Raw genomic sequence first — 17,718 nt, forward strand, 5'->3', positions numbered from 1 at the left:
CACTAGCGAGAACATCGCCCTTCGTAGAGTGTTCTTGTGCAAGATTTTCTTCTTATTGGAGCTACGCTTCTATTTTACGGCCAAAGTGCTTTGCTTGCAACTGGCACTGCATCTGCGGGAAAAATCTTGTCGTCAAGGAAGGTGCTCCCAGGAGACTTTGAAACTGCGTCATATGTGTCTCCCTCCAGGAAGTTTTAAGCAATCTTAATGCTGCATTTGATCACAATAGCTGAGCCGTACTGAATTTGCCGCGCTTGAATTCATTTCACGACAGAGGTAAAGAGTGGGGCGAGAGGAAGTGGTGACGTCACGCTGCGCATGCGCAGCGCGTCGACAGTTGTTCCTTGGTGGCGGATCGCACTGCTTCGACGTCCTTTGGTCTGATGTGACGACATCATCCGCTTTTCCACAGCAACATGCCATTCGTCTGGCGGAAGAAGCCGCGAGGAGTCAAGACCTCTTTGCCTGCTTCTAATCGCGGAGGTACCGGCCCCCGTCACCAAGGCCTGCGTGCCGGGAACGGGGAGTAGGGGGCCTCCTTATCTGTCGGAAAATAAAGTTGATAACATCATCATCATCATTCCTCCTTTTTTAGCAATTTTTACCCAAATTTTAGATCTTTCGGTGATCTTAAGTACTAGTTACGCTTAATTACACATCTTTTCGTCTAATTTGACACCAATCCGGCCTTTTTCCGCCTATTCTGTGAAAATTTTCACTATGCTTTGACAATTCCAGTGGTTCTCACGCGACACCGTTCCCGTCGCTATATCGACGTCCGCTCTATATCGACGCATTTTGTTGTTTTCTTTGTTTTTTTCGCTATAATTCGCTACAATTAATTAACTAATCAGTATACAGTCATCAAACTTGGATTTGGGGTTACATTTTGTCCCCTCTATCTGATGCTACCATTCGTTTTCTCCTATCCTGATTAGTTGCCGCGTTATTCGTGGAAGACCGCGTTACACCGGACGTGACCTTGGCCGCGAGTATGAGCAATAAAAGGCTTTCGCCTTTAAAAAAAAGTGGCACGTAGTTTGTGCTAAACATGTTAACTGAAGGCCCATAACTGCTGGTAAGTTTAACGACGTCCAAATAATCGTTTGAAGACGCTGCATGCGACGGTATTCACGCTTGCACATCGCAGGCATTCGAAAGCCTTCAATGTACTCGCGGCACTCCGCCAACTCGAATCAAAAACTGGTCCGAATGTCCTGGAGAACAGCCATGCCACAAGCACGTGACTGACAGCGAGTGCACAAGTTGCTAATTGAGGGTTAGTCGCTGTCTCTAGATGGTGCGGACGCTGAATGCTCCGTATGTTGTAAGGCTAGCATGTTCCCTGATAAGTGCCAATTAAAGAGAAGTTTAAGTTAAAGATTACGCATAAAGAAAATGCGTGGTAGCTGGCTCATTCTGGATGCACATGTGAACACGCCATCACGGAAGAAATGAAGGAAGTGAAAAGTGGATAAAGAGAAGAAATTAGCGCAGGTAAAGGCCACTCATATAATGAAAAGGAAGAGATGGCACGCACCCAAGAATGAATTGTGTTCCGACTCCTGTAGTACAACTGAAGATGTCTCTTGGGTGCTATATACATCCAGAGTAAAACTCTTAAACATCAGAAGAATAAGTCTACTTTTGACCCACACTCATAGAGTAATCACTGGTTGAATTAGAGTAATATGTTCCCTTTTATATTGCAGCTGACTGTACGTGCCAAGCATACTTTAGGCCGTGCGTGAACGCACGGCAGTTTGGACAGCACTGCACCGCAAGGCGGCAGATCGTTCCCACGTTCCTGGCTGTTACTGCATCCCTCGTTTTGAAGCTAATTTGGTTTCACTGCATCGAACAAAGCCCTACTAAAGTCTTCCACTTGACGGGACCACTGGACGACAGAAAACCCGCAAGCTGGCTACAGCGGAACGGCCATTAAAGCTCAGATAAGCGCAACCAAAATCGGGAAGATATTGGACGGTTGTCACTTGACCCTGAGCATGCGGGTGCGGTCGTACACTACTTCCGACTTCCAAAAAGTTACGTTGTAACTTTACCAGTCTAATTTGCTAGGCTGGTGAGGCAAGCGGTCTTATAGGATTAACTATCTGTGGCTTAAAATCTGTGCCCTCCACCCACACGAATATATTTTGCGCCACGTAACCACGAGCAAGAAGACGAGACCAGACAACGTTAAAAAAAATACTTTCGGCTTGGCTTGGCTTGGCTTATGGGGTTTAACGTCCCAAAGCGACTAAGGCTATGAGAGACGCCGTAGTGGAGGGCTCCGGAAATTTCGACCACTCTTTAACGTGCACTGACATCGCACAGTACACAGGCCTCTAGAATTTCTCCTCCAAAGAAATTCTAGCCGCCACGGCCGGGATCGAATCCACGTCTTTTGGGTCAGCAGCCGAGCGCCATAACCACTGAACCACCGCGGCGGCAAAAAAAAAAAAAAAGATTTTCTGCGCAGATCTTGGTTGGAGCGGTAACCTGATACCGATTTGCAAATCCCAACGACGTAGACTTCCCTCCACGATGATTGCGTGCTACATTTCACTGCCTTATTCGGGGGAGGAAGGGGGGGGGGGGGGGAGCTTAAGAGCTTTCAGCACGATAAGGTTGACACGAAGAGCTTCCAGCTTGCAGGTTGCGTCCTTGTTGCGTTCGTGAAGTCAACGAGAAATCTTTCAGCGTGTGGGAGACATATAAGGCATAGAGGCTGTCCCGAAAAAAAAAAAAGGAATGTTCTGAAATTCCTCTTCAAATCCAGAATTCGGCATGCGCACGTTGTTTACTATGCCTCGCGTCAGGAGCACACTGACATAGAATTGCTGCCCGCCCACGACATCTCTGGAGCGACAGTATTCCATTGCACGTCGGACCGAACATGATCAAAACATGCTCTCAATTTGCTTCTCCCACACTGTAAGCCTACTTTTCTACCTCGTTTCACAAAATTTATTTTGAGATTTTTTTCTCCCCGACATCACCGAGGGAGGCATTTAGATATAGCCTTTAGTAATGAGACAAGTCCGCGTCCCGGTTTTTAAGTACCTGTGCGGCACCCGAGAGATTGTCTACTGCGGTAGAGCAGCAGATCGAACGCTCGCTCCCACGCAACTCCTTGAGCCGACTATAAGCTAGAGTGCGTCAAATTTTCAGTTCTCGCTTTATTTGTTTATAGATATCACAAACCCCCTGCAAAATGACGACGAAATAAGTAATGTAGCGCACCTTTTGCACCTAAGTGTGCACGGAGCAATGCAGCAAGGTTTGCTTCCTCCCTAGGCAGAATTAATGGCGCCAGTACAAAGTTCTCAGTTTGTGTCACCTTCATACCTACGAATAATGTAAACAGCAATAATAGATCTGCAGTTATATGTTTCTAAGCAAAAAAAAATGAAAAAATATTCATCCTGTTTTCCAGCAGGAAATCTACCTACGGGGACTAAATCACAACTGACGGCTACTTTTCACATCTCAAGAAAACAAAGTACACCAAACTGGTATTAATTATCGAGTAGTTGCATTTATCTTAGGCCGCTCATATTTTGTACTTGGCCGAACACTAGGTGGCACCGAAAAGTCATGACGAGCAGAGTCACTCGATAAGTTTTCGTTGTATCGCGATCCTCCTTTCCCGGCCAATGGATTCGAAAGCTTCATGGCTGGCAAAAGCTGACATTCCCAGCACTTCAAGCGCATCCAGGGCTCTCTGTATAACCGCATCCGTAATGTCGGTATTATAAATTATAGATTAAACTTCTGCGCAGTCGGCACACCAAACATCGGAGACAACGTGACCGAATACTCAGAATCAGCGGGAAACAATAATTTCGTAACTCGCTGAAGCAACGCGTTGCACTTGTAGGCGGGTCATCGAGGAAAGTCCAGAGGCTTTGTAAACCCGCCGCTCTATGGTAAATCCTTGCAAAGCATGGTATTTGCTCTTTTGGCAACACTGGGCTGCGGAAGCCGTAATTCTTGGCGGCGCGAGGAAAAGTAACTCGGAACTCTGAAAACTTAGCCAGCGGCTCAATAACGGGCTGGCGGTTCTGTCTCGGAACCCAAAGCGGAAAGCGTGATCTGTCCGCGGAACCGAGTTGTGCGAGCGGAACAGTCGGTTGCTTGCCTCTAGCCAAAAAATATAGTAGTAGAAGGCTGTGCCCCCCCCCCTCCTCCCCTTCCGCCCCCCCCCCCCCCCCCCCCCCTCTTCGACAGTCAACACCTCGTACGGCTCCTCGTTCCCGCCGGCGGTCCGGATGGATCACATGTGAGGGCCGAATAATTTTGACGGCTGCGAATTTCGCTCGCTCTTGAAGCCGACTGTTCAAATGCGCATTAGTGCTTACTTGCCATAAGGCGACTACGTGTGTCCAGCGGTGCCCTAATTTTTTGCCGACCGCAGCATAGGAAGAAGACTCCGGCTCTGTTCATACTGACAAGTCAACAAAATTTCGCTGAAAGAAATCAGAGAAAAGAAAGAACTGCAGCGCTTTCGCACTAGCCATCGTCAAGCTTCCCAGAGATTCAGATGCTGGCAGTAGAAAGAAATCGCCTCACTGTAAGCAAGCATATAAATTGCATATGTCAGATGCAGTGAAGAGCGAATATCTGACGAGAGTGTGACGCTGCCGCTCCGCTGCACATGAATCATCGGGCGAGCAGGAGCTGCACTGACGGGCATGGAGCTCTGCCGCCGGGTCGGACGTGCAGATTCGTAAAGGGAAGATTAATTACTGGCAACTCCACCGGCAGGCCGGAATGTGCCCGAGCTTCGCGCAGGAAACGCCGCCAGGCGCATCCGTTCTCGACTGGACACAATTAGGACGCCATCCCGTGGACCGTTGGAAGCTGTGGCAATGCGAAGCGAACACTACGCTCCCGGTCTCCGCTTGGTACAAGGTATACCCGACGAAAAAAATTGCTCTTGTAAGCTTGCATTGCTTTGCGAAGCACTCGATATATCGTTGTCTTTTCGTGCCTACTGACGGTAATTTCGTGTCACGTGCTAATCCTTTATATGCCTTGCCTCGCAATCAGTTTCTCGATGCCTCCTAGGCCGGCGTCTCTCTGTGTTTTTCTCATTTTCATCTACGAAAGTGGGCAGGGTCGAGACTTTGTAGGGAAATAACAAGAAATGTAGAAAGAAGACTAGACGTAATTATGTTAATTGCTTTCAGTGTTGCAATGCAGTAAATGCGACAGGAGGGGGATAGTACCGGTGGCAATAAAAGTGAACGCTCAGTGCACATTGTAAAGCTTACAGTAGCCGGAATGAACACTTAGTTTTAAGCAGTGCAAATGGTAAAGTACTTGTTTCCTCAGCTCGTAAAGCACTCAGCTGACTAGAGGTAATTACGGTACACTTGGAAATGATGATGACAGTCGGTGTCATCATCAACCACCGACCACGTGACGTACCACGTGACTCGCAGAAGCTGCAGCAGCACACTGTGCCGTCGCCGCGGCCTCTGCGCGCTGCCTGTCCAGTGTCTCGCTATGGACGAAGCAAATCAGCCGGAGACGACGTCCTCGAGAGTGGGGAGTACTCGCTCAGGTCGGGCCAAGTCTGATCATCCGGTCGACAACCTTGCGAGGGATTTAGGAACGGAGAGGGAGCGTAAACACGCTAAGCGGGCAGCCGAAACCGATGTAGAGCGGGAGCTTCGAAAGCAAAGGAAAGGCGCATAACTGGCCCCCTGGGACAGTGGACACCTCAGTCGTGCTTTAAACTACTTGGTGGTAGTGGTAGTGACCGACGTGCGTTGCATGCTTTGGTATTGACAACGTTGTGGCAGAAACGCGGCACTGAGGCTTAGGCCATCGGCGTTCATTTTGTTCATTGGCGTTGGCAATGTTCTAGACTCCGGTAATTTTGACGAAAGCAAGGGTGCATTACAATACTCGGCTGTAATATTTCTTTCAAACATGAGCACTTAGCTGCCTACAAACCATCAAGGCGCAGCTCAGCACTACATGCAACATCGCAAGCCGTGGTTGCATGAAGCATTTAGCCCCTTGCGGCACCAAAACCAGTTGTCCAGGCATTGGCTCCAAATCATCCCCCCTCCCCCCGCCTAGAAAAAAAAAACCCTTCCACGTAATTCATTGTGTTGCGCCTATGGCTACCTTACGGGAATACCATCTAGAGCAATGCTCTGTCATGTTAACTTGGGAGTTAAAAGGCGAATTCTTCTTTGTTCGCCCCATCCGCAACAAGTCACCCAACGAAGACCTGACTTCGGTGTCTGCTCGGTTCTTGCGCTCGGCGACAGATATCCACATAAACACTGTTAGTGACACACACGCAGCAAGTGCATCAGCGCGTGCACAAAGACACCAGCACTGCTCCGCAAGCGTGTCCTGTCCCCACCGAATTGGCTCACTACGGCGCCAATTTGCTGATCCGCAGAGGCGTCGTTTGCTAAGCTGCTTGTCAACACCGGTAACGCGGCAGCTAATGAACCGCGAAGCTGATTCGGGAAGCCTGCCGTTCTGCTCACCACCGTTTTGCGCAGCCAACGGTGCTCAATCACTCCGCTTTTGCCACCGTTTTTGTGTGATTCCTTTTTGTTTGATTTTGCTAGTGCTTTCTCGCGTGCTCACGCGACTGACTTGAGCCAACCAGCGTCAGGGATTAGCTACCAGGAACGGGGCGACGAGTAGACAGAGTAGGAAAGAGGAGAGGTTTTCTTAAGCTCCTCCTGTTGAGGTAACGAGAAAGCAGCCAAAAAAGTTCGGCTGGACGATCGTACCGGTAATTTCCGCCGAGCTTGTCGCCTCTCATCTTGCCTCTTTGAGCTCTCTCTCTCTCGGGTGATCTCTGGTGCTGAGCTCTTCTAAAAACTCGAATCAGGCGATGTGGACTCATATTCGCATTTATACGCGCAGGATGTTATTATAGATTACAAATATAGCAACATATTCAGTGACACGAAGTGTTTGCGGAAAACGTGAGTTATTAGGGCACATAAAAAGTTTACAAATACAACTAATTACATTATGTGTTGAGAATGCGGGAACATCAGAAGCAGTTGATGCCTTTACTGGAAGTTACGTATCGTCCTGTCTGTTGAAGTCAGTTTCCTGCAGCCAATGGGCGAAATTTATTAGCGACGACACATTTCTTTCCCCCTCTATGAGGTTTCCAACGCTATCGCCTTAAAAGTCAAGACAGCGTAGCAGCGGTGACAGAAAGTCAGGTGGGTGGATGAGATAAGAAAGTTTATGGGGCAGAGATGGTAGAAGCTCACACAGGGTAGGGTTATTGGAGCGATATGGGAGAAGCCTTTGTCCTGCAATGGGTGTAGTTAGGCTTAACATGATGTTGATGGAATTTAATCAGGCAATCTTGATGAAACTTCTAGGAAAGTGCAGTTACAGCAAATGACTAATCACTGCGTTCAAAACAACACGTGCCTAGTCGTTGGCCAAAAAGGCATCTTTTGAGCAAATATGCGTTTTCGTGAAGAAGCAAACTTGCGGAAAGCCCAATATTAAGCACGGGCTTAGTGAGGCTATGCTTAGATTTGATATTTTCGCAAGTTTGCTCCGTCATAAGCTGCAGGAGCACGGAAAATGCGGAACTCGTGCACGACAGCTGAAGATTTGGCCGACTGTGCGTTGTTCTAGGCGTATTCTTCAACTGATATGGAAATGAAAGCATCTGTACCTATCCTTGGTGATGTCACATTAATACTCACTCGGTCGAATCTCATTGTCGCTAATATTTAGTAGAAATTATCAAGAAAACAGCCACGCCCATGTACACTGGCAATACAGGCAGAAACAAAATCCACGAGCGCGAACTTTCAACTGCACGGTTAGTCGAGCCTTCACCCAAAGAGAGAAATATTTAGTTGCCCCTCCCAATGAGAATCATGCCGGAGACCAGTGCAGCAACACAAATCATGCCTTCGTCAAAAGATAAGAAACACGTGAGGCTTGAAGTGAAGTTATTCAATGAAATAGCTGAAGGGAAGTATGAGACAAGCCAACAGCCACAGAAACCAAGGGGCACAGGGGATTTTTAATTTATTTATTTATTTTGTGGTGTTGATCAATTTATATTAATGATTATGTTATCGCTTAAAGCTAATTGATTAGAAAAGCAGAAGAAAAAAAAACCACATGCCGCCGGTGGGATCCGAACCCACGACCTCCGAATTACGCATCCGGTGCTCTGCCGCTGAGCTACGGCGACGGCTGTCAATCCTTCTGCTTTGAGATGGATGAGATGGATGCGATACCTCTTCTGCTTTCTCGGGTATTTATGTTTACAAATAACCTAACCTTGGGAGTGTTCACCAGCACCACCCACGTTCTTAAGCGGCGGACGTAGCACGTCCTGAGTTACCGCTGATGTGACGTAGAACGTCATCGAACGGCGAGGGTGGAAGCTGTGTGAGAACCCTCTTATGCTTCCTAAGGCATCAAGGCTGCCAGAACCGAGGCCCTCGTTAAGCAATTAAGCAGACGAAGAAAGGGGAATGAGGGGCTCGTTATAAATATGAGAGAAGCCAACAGCCACAGAAACCAAGGGGCACAGGGGATTTTTAATTAATTTGTTTATTTTGTGGTGTTGATCAATTTATATTACTGATTATGTTATCGCTTAAAGCTAATTGATTAGAAAAGCAGAAGAAAAAACCACATGCCGCCGGTGGGATCCGAACCCACGACCTCCGAATAAGTACGACGTGCTCATAAAAACGAGAAGGGATGCGCACTACATGAAACGGTGAACAATTCACTCTGTTCAAAGCTATTATTTTAAATCACAAGCATGAATTCTTTCTTAAACTGGAGTACGGACGTTGTAATAGCTCACATATCTTGTTCGCACTGGTTTAGTTTAGCCATTGCAGGATGCAGCAAAATGTAGACTTCCATTTATATATTATCGTCGTCATCAGCTCGGTGCCATTATACTGCGGTTTCACGAAGCCTCTCTGCGATACCAAATCAGCCCTGACCAGTGCCTGCAGCAGCCACTCTTTACGAGCCAACATTCCCAGACACACTCACTTTCAGTTCCTTCCATGTGCGTTTTTCATACCTTTAAGTCCACTTGTCTGCCCACCGTCACCTGTTTTCTGTATTGCATGCATCACCGAAATCGATTTTCTCGTCTTGGTTCTAGTTAGAATAACAGCAGTTTTATTTTCTAATCCACGTTGCCCCCTCTCTCTCCAAGCTGACTCGACGTGGCTTTCGCCTCTGCTTAAAATTAAAACCACGACTACAAGGCGGCAGATTTGCGGTAAACGAAGACATCATCGCTGAAAGAAATGGGCATTGTAGAGCCTGCAAAAATAAAAGCGATTATTTTAGTTAAACTTATGCGTGATTCGGCTCTCATGGCGGAAATTTGTGTTCGCACTTTTTTTGCGATATTTCTGGGGACGACAAGAGCTTAGAAATCCTATGAGGCAACATTTTTATGTCTGATATGTGACCTGTTCCACGTTCCTGCGTTTTTTTTTTATTATTTTATGGAGACTACGCATTACAACACAGTGAAGTATAGGCAATATAAGGTTGCTGCAGCGAACAAGACGGTCTGACAGGTGAAACGAAACAGAGCGCTTCACCCAGCTAATGGCCTATGCATGAAAATTTACTACTGCGCGTGCGACATAGTGAACTGAGCGAGGTGTTGCTTTTGAACCGTGCCGTACCGAAATCCACGAACTGTGCGAGCTTAACTCATTCGCGGTGTTTTTCTTTCTTCTTGGGGGTGGGGGGGGGGGGGGGGGGGGGGGGGGGTGTTGTTAGCTGGGTACGGTCGCTTTGAAACTGGTTCGGTTACATGTCAAGCGCCTACTCAGGCTACTGAGCTCACGTCGACGCTTTCTTTGCTGTCTGTGAGGATTTGCAGTCGCCGTCTCGACCCATAGAAGCAGAACTGTGAAGCAGCCCATGCAAACTTCTTCCAGCTACTATTGACAACCGTCAGTTGACGGCGTCTATTTCCATTAGCTGCTTTTCTTCCTGTAGCCCGTTGCCCATTACCAATTCTAAGTTTATATTTTTTGTCGTCGGCTCCTTTTGTCGTCTTCTGCAAAGACGTTGAGAAGTGAAACTTCTTATTATACCTCTGTCTCCGATCGTCTTTTCGTTTTTTCGCTCTTCACCGGCTTCGAGAATCATTAATCCTAGTCTCTTTATTCGTTCTCTAAGTGAAACACAGGGTTCCCAGGGGAGAAGAAGACGGGGCTAGCTTCAAGAAAACACTACCTGCTCAGGTGGAGATCCTGCCCTAGTACGTGAGCGGCATCGCATCTTGACGCTAACCACAACAGTGCGAGCCGAGAGGAGCAACAGGATCGCCGTTGAGCAGCGCGGGCCGGGTGCCAGCTTTTCCACTAAGATGGGTGTCCGCTTCCTGGCGGAATGCCCTTTGCAAAGTTTCTTGCTCCTGGTAGTTTCTGGAGGTGGAATTAAGCTTAACTGATTTTATTACACACATTCTTTCTAGTTCTATACAACATTGCGCGTGTTTTGTATGCCGGCTGTTTCCTTATTCGGGGCCTCTTAAGTAGCCGTAAAGTTAGCCAGTCGGTCGTGTGCAGGACAGAAACGGGAGCACGGTTTTTATATCTGAGGGAAACTAAGCCTACCAGGGAAAATAAAAGTTGCCAGCCAAGGCAAATGAAAACCTCCCTCTGATTTCGCTCTTTACGTCTGGCGTGCTGCTTTCAGCCGACCGGCTCGGTCCGTAAGCCGTAAGGCAGGCAAAGAAGCGTTTTCGAAGAGATCTGCCATCGTGCAGTGCTTTGTAACATCTCAGTGCATGTTACTTTAAAAACAGACTCGAGCCGTTGTCTTGTGTTATCATCAACGTCAAAGCACTTATCACGTTCTTTCAGGCAACATTTTCAATGTTAAAAGTTTTTAATTAGGAAGCAAGATACGGCAACCAGAACTGAAACATCATAAACTTTGTCACAAGAGCGCAACTAGTATAAGTTCTTAATTTTCATTACCGAATAAGTTAAAAATAATTCGCACCGGTTGCGATTTCCAGCGGCGGGGATTAAGCCCGGCGACAGGGACGCCATCCAAAGACCCGCTTCCCTGAGCCCTCCCTCCAACCTCCCCTCCCTTCCTGCGACCTCCTTCCGCACAGCTTTCTGTCAGATCACCTCTGGTGCGCGGAATTCGAGCGCGGGTGCCAGCGGAGCCATCTAGCGGAGACGTTTCGGCGCGATAGCTTACATTTCCTCAGAACCTCTGTGTCGTCACTTCCGGGCTGTCTGGGGACAGGGGTGCGAAGGACGCCACGTATGCATTGTGGGATATGTCGGAGAGCATTCGGGGGGAGAACTTGGAGGTGGCAGTGTGCTAGCTAGCTGCGCGACTGTGGGGAGTGCTAGCCGGGGAGTGGTCGGATCTTTGCAAGGTGTGCGGCCAGCGAGGGCCACTAAGGGTTCCACGCTGGAACGACTACATCGACAGCCCGACGCTCATCAAGAATCGAACCTTCACCACCTCAAATAGTTAAAGCTCTAGCCATCCTCCGAATTTAGGAACTCTCCATAAGTCATCCCTTCAAAACTGCCTTGTATCTATCCGTATTTCCTTTCAGCTCTCATATTGTGTGCAGTACCAGAACGCTAAAACTTGTTCTGTCCGCTGTGTGTCACATGCTCTATTATTACTGGTGCAGTTGTGTGTTTATTCTCTCTCTTAAATAAATTGTACTAACTCTCATTCTCGACTCCTCTTTCGTTCCTCCGGTCAGCGGTTCGTCAGGCGTGTCCTTACGTCACTCGATCCTGCACAAGATGTGGTGCCTGGGAGGAAGTGTTAGACTCGCGTCCTCTCCAAACTGGTAACGGAGAGTGCGGCACCCACTGGCAGCGCCACTCCACTTCGTGACAATGAAGCAGCATGAGATTTCACGCCTTTCTTTTTTCAAGCCGTGAACTTCCACAATTGTTTTCGACGCTGCGTGAGCGTTTCTCGTACGTCGAGGAGATAAAGAGGGGCGAAATGATAGAAAATGAAGGCAGAGAAGGCATAGTGGGTCTCCGGATATATGTTCGGCTGGCTACCCTTTTCTCAGGCAGAAAGGATACAAGTATATAAAGAGGGAGAGAGCGGAGAGAGGTGACCACAAAGTACGGATGCACATCAATGCATAGTTTATTAACGGTTGCTTAGGCAAGGCGAATAAAGGTGTAGCAAACAAGAGTTGAATGGCTTTATTGGTCATTTAGACCACTCGGTGTCGGCCACCTGGTGCCAATTTAAAAACGTTTGGTTTATGGGGGTTTCAAGTCCCAAAGCGACTCAGGCTAGGACGGACGCCGTAGTGAAGGGACCCGGAAACTCGACCACTTGGGGTTCTTTAACGTGCTCTGACATCACACAGTACGCGGGCCTCTAGAATTTCGCCTCCATCGAAATTCGACCGCCGAGGCCGGGATCGAATCGGCGTCTTTCGGTTCAGCAGCCGAGCGCCATAACCACTGAGCCACCGTGGCGGTGCAAACTTAAAAAGGATATTTGACGCAGGATACATAACAGGATAGAGTGCACGAGACAAGACGGAAGAAGAGGACAGCACCCGCACTAACTACTCGGATTTCGTACCGCACTAAACACGAGAAAACAATACTGCTGCTGTTGCACTTTTCACGTTTGCTGCGTCAAGGTGGGGGCTAAGAAACAAGCCACAAAAATCCTGAGTGACTCCTAACACTCGTCCGACTCTAGCCTTGTTCCATAAATGTCACTTCGTTTTCCAACAAGCAGACGGAAAGGCAAACGACGTCACTTCACCCCCTTGTTTATCGCAAATGCTCATACAAACCACAAAAGTACTCCGCTCGCGATAACTCTTTAATGTCTTCGCTTTATCGAACACAGGCCAATAATCGAAAGCATTGTAATCAACGCCATGCATACTGCCTACTAGGGCAAATTAAGCAATAGGCGTGCGCTCGCAAACTACCATTGTCACGTCTTCCCTGTGTATCTTCAGTTTCCCGTGAGGTTCCAAAATTCTGCGGCAAAATGAATGCGGCTCTGAAAACAAAAAAAAAAAAGCGAGATGTGCCGTATGTTAGCATGTCTTGCATTCGCGCAGATACGGAGAAAAGCGTTTTCGTTTCACCCTTGCTATTTCAAATCGCGCCGCTGTTACTGATTCTACTGGAAAGTGCTGTCACGCTAGCAGTTCTTTTGTCGGAAGGGAGTCGGAAGGGAGCCTAGAAGCGATAGGAAGAGATAAATGGCCTGCCTTCGGCGACAGGAAATCCCGAGCTATTTGTCAACGGATAAAACAAACGCGATGACTGATCCCATTGCCTTTGTTTTAAATTCTTAGCATTTACAGGACCAGCCGTCAGCACTTTCATGATGAATGTCCGCCGCACTGTACTGAAGAAATAGCAGGAGGAGAAAGTCATGCTAGAAGGGAAAAGCACGGAATCGTTTCAGTACAGACAGGCGTCTCAGCATTGTAGCGCGGAGTGAAATACAGTGCTTGGGAGAGGGTGAGAAGAAGTTCAACGTCACTCAAGCTAGGGAGCATTTGTGGACCTGACCACCTTTCGTTCTTCGGTATTGTCTGTAGAATAGTAATAGTAATAAGGCATGCTGCCCCTTTCGTTTGTGCGCTTCTGGCTAGTAGGTCGATTCTTTTAACGTAACTCTCAGTCAATGCTTTTTCTAAGATGCGATTCTTAGGCAGCTGCTAAGCTACGTATGCAAGGCCCATATCGAGAACTTTAGCGCATTGTGTTGCAAACCGACTCAAGCAACGACGCTTGGTTGCGTAGCGTCACAGGAGCAAAGTTTGGTACCGGGGTGCAAGCTCGTCGTGTCCGTGTAATATCAGAAAAATGCGGCGCTATTTGGGCCTGCGATGGGTCGTGCATAAAAGGATATGCGGAACTGTAAGCCTGATACTTCGGCAGCCTCATGAGCGCCTGGAGGAGTAAAAGATAACGGTAACCAAGAAAACATCCGGAGACAAAACTCTTCTTCTCCCTTATTTCTCGTTCCAGTCTTCCCTTCTCTTCCCTTTGATTCCTAGCGATGCTGGTGCATGTGTACAAAAGTGGGATTACTCCAAAACGAAAATTCTTCATCCGCCCGTTCAGCGTCGCATGGGCAGACCGCATAAAAGAACTAAACCTCCGCAGCAGTGACACTGGGTATGAAAGGGACAAAAGAGAGAGAGAACTTAGGCATGCTTGCAATCGGACCTGATGGTTTGAGCGCGTTGTTACTCGAAGCATGGCTCTAATAAGAGAAACAGCCTACTATAATGGAACATATATGTCCTCTTTCGGAGAAAGGCAGCAACCAGCTGCGGAGTTCATGTTTTCTTCTTTTGCAGGTATGCCGTTCTTGTCGCTACGCGAAACTTATTCAGTAGTCCCAATAGGAAAACGCTGTATCTTCCTACATGAGCCTCATTACCATGATATAATTGCCACAGAAGTTCCGGCTATCTTAATTTAGTAACAGATATTTTCCGAACTGTACCTTCTTCTGTGCAGCAATGCTTATTTCTTTTGAGCACCTCTTTTCCTCAATAGGAAAAATTAAGCTGCAAAGAGAAAAATGCTTTGTAATAATGGCGAGAAACTGGTAGTACTGTTATCGGCGCTGAAAAAACTTAAGCAACAAATGAATAGAGCACTAAATATATGCCAACGTCTAGCGCCTTCGGACCTGGTATTTACAATGTCATTACAATAAAGGTTTTTCCCATTTCGGCTGTTTCGAGCTCCTAATGCTCTCTCCAGAATTAAAGAGAAAATTATGGTGATTTTCGGGCTACTGTAATTTTTTTTTTTCCTAAGTGAAAAAGAGACACAAGCCGGTATTTAGTTTAGCGCTGATATCCCGGATATGGCATTACCGACGACGCACGGATATATTTTATACTCTTGTCTGAAAAACTAAAATTCAAGTTGTTTGTGCTTTATTAAGGGGGCGTGCTACCCACAGAACGTTCTTTCTTTGTAGTTAGAAGCGCGAATGTACAGCGCTGAATCTCGTTTAGGGAAAACAACGATCTCGATTACGGCGCAACTGCCAGTGGTAACAAAATTTGCTCCCGCTGGTTAGAAACGAAACCTAGGTGGGGGGCGAAGTTACAGTCACTAAATTGTGTTTTTTTTATATATATATATACTGAGAGAAATCTCAGGATCTGAAGTGGTGGTACAAAGCGCGAAGGGCCTTATAGAATAATGAAACTCATTTTGCCCCCTGCCGCAGCGCAGTGAAAAACAATAGTTTACCCGCGCCATTCTTATAACAATTAAGCTTAATTGAATTCTCAGCCCTTCTCAGGATTGTACCTTTTCCAGGCCACATATGGACACCTCTATCTTGTATTAGCACCGGCTCGGAGGGATTTTACGGGGCCCTGCACTCTATTAAAGTACCTGAAAAACGAACCGTCATAAATATTACTAATACTAAAAGCGCGCAGACAGTGCAAACTGCAGCGATAATTGACGTTAAGAGCATGCACTGTTTGTCGCCACGTTAATTAAACCTCACGGCTTCCCGTGGGTCCCTCCGGTCATAGGCATGGCCCTGCTAAGCAAAATATCACCCGATAGAGGCTTCTAATAGTTCAAACAAGCTTGTCTTAGAAGACCACATTTTTTCAAGCGCAAAAAAAAAAGTTTTTTTTTTTTTAAATCATGCGTCACTCAGTCCACAGAATCTCTCAGATGCCTTACTGTGGCGCTCTCTGCGTAGTGAATGACCTAAGCACAAAAAAAATTGTTGTGGTTTAGCTGTGGTTAAACCTGGTTGGCTGCGAAAGCCTAGCTTGCTTAGGTGTTTTTGATTCTCGTCGTTCTCGCAAACGTTCTTCCCGTTGTTCCTCTGTTTCTTGGGTATATTTCCGCTTGGCTTCATTCCGTTTAACTTGCCTAATCCCAGCTTCTGAACTCGATACAGCTCGTTTAGCTCCTTCGGCTTCTCGTTGTTTCCGAAGTCGTTCTCCTCGTTGTTCTTCCGTTTCTTGGGCACGCTGTAACCTCTTTATTGCATTCTTCTTAGCTTGCTTGGCTGTCGCCTTAGAGTTAAACTGTTCAGAAGCAGTAGAGCAACTAGATTCAGATACAGACTCTTCGTCAGTGACTGCCATGGCGAGACTCCTCGAAGAGTGCGGCACGAGCCGCACGACCGGCTCCTCCTGGCTGCGGTGGAGAGAGCTAGCTTACGTCACGCGTTGCCATAGCAACAGAGAGGCTGACGTCACACCATCTGTTAGGCGCGGCGGCGGCTCCTAGAGGAGCAGGGGTGTCCATAGACCACGCGACGAGCGGTTAGACCTGGCGTAGTATTGCTTTCGCAATAAAAGTGCCGTGAGATGCAAGTGGTCAGATGAGCTTGACATATCTGCCACCTTTGGTGGCAGAAACATCATGTATGCTAATGTTTGGGCCCGGCTTAATGTAGTTATAAGCTGATAACACATTCTCTAAGACTAACACAGAATCAAGAACTCAGTGACCAAGCACATACTTTTTGTGTGTCAGTGTGAGAGAGCGACTGAATCTATACCGACCTATGTAAGCTGTCTGTGCTGGGAACATGTCTCGTCCGTGTGGTAGATGAAAAGGTAAATAAAGAGCGTGAGAAAAACAAAGGTGTTAAATAATTACACCCTCCGAGATTTTTTGGTCGCACCTGAAAAGTATGTTAAATATTGATTGAAAGAGGGAGAGATTTAGTTAAAACGTTTTTCTGCCGGTTATGCAGGCAAGCCGTGTAAGCGCTCCTCCATGAATCTCGATTCGTGCTGTAACCGCAGAGTTCACCCATTCCAAGAAACTCTGCCCGTTTGATTTTGTTTTCTCACTCCCGCACCAATTTTCGGGTCCTGTATCTTATCTGTGTGCTTTCGCATGCAGTGCAATTGAACGACTGTATTATTTTGCGGAAGAAAAAAGAAGGCTGCCGCTCTACTTCTACATTCGATGCAACCTGCTTCGCTTTTTCTCCCCTTAGAATCTTGCAGCAAGGCCTCAGCAGCGTTTGCTCGAAAGAATCCAGGTAACATAAAAGACCTGCGTGAAATGCTAATCCGATCACTAGCTCCGCGATTTTGAGCAGCGGTTGGAAGAATTCTCCTGGAGTCCTCTAAAAGACAGCATTTTTTCGCTCAGCTGGGGCCTGTTTTTTGTTCCGCTTGATTCCTTTGAATAGCCCTTTGATTTCGGCCCGTTTACGGTTTCAATGGAAATTTTTCCGATACCTCGGAGAAAAACGCCACCTTCTCCAGATATATTTTTCTCTGCCACCCACTCAGGAACCACGAGACAGCGCAATTTATTCAGGAAACTGCCGTCTCGACAAGAAATCGTTGGGTAACAGGATTCGGTACGTTTGAGAGTATGCAAAGTACGAACCGTCCTTCTCGCTTTGTGTTGGTCACAGGAGGACTCCATAATCTGCATAACTTCAATGGCGTTGCGCCGTGCCGAGAATCATTGTCCCGCCTTGATCATTTTTCTCTTATCTTTTTGCGATGTTTCACAAAGCAAGTGGCACATTACTTTGGCTATGTAGCAGCCACGTGATACCCCACCTAAAACAGAGGACAGGGCTCAGAAAGCAGTAGCGGCGCTATCTGCAGGTGGCCATTGTCAGCAGATATATCGGAGAAGAACAATTTCATTCGTTTGCTGTTTTCAGAACCCATGAACGCGAGGGTCA

The sequence above is a fragment of the Amblyomma mixtum genome, chromosome 6 (genome assembly GCF_055824585.1).
Source record: "Amblyomma mixtum isolate Tamu chromosome 6, ASM5582458v1, whole genome shotgun sequence".
Taxonomy (NCBI): domain Eukaryota; kingdom Metazoa; phylum Arthropoda; class Arachnida; order Ixodida; family Ixodidae; genus Amblyomma; species Amblyomma mixtum.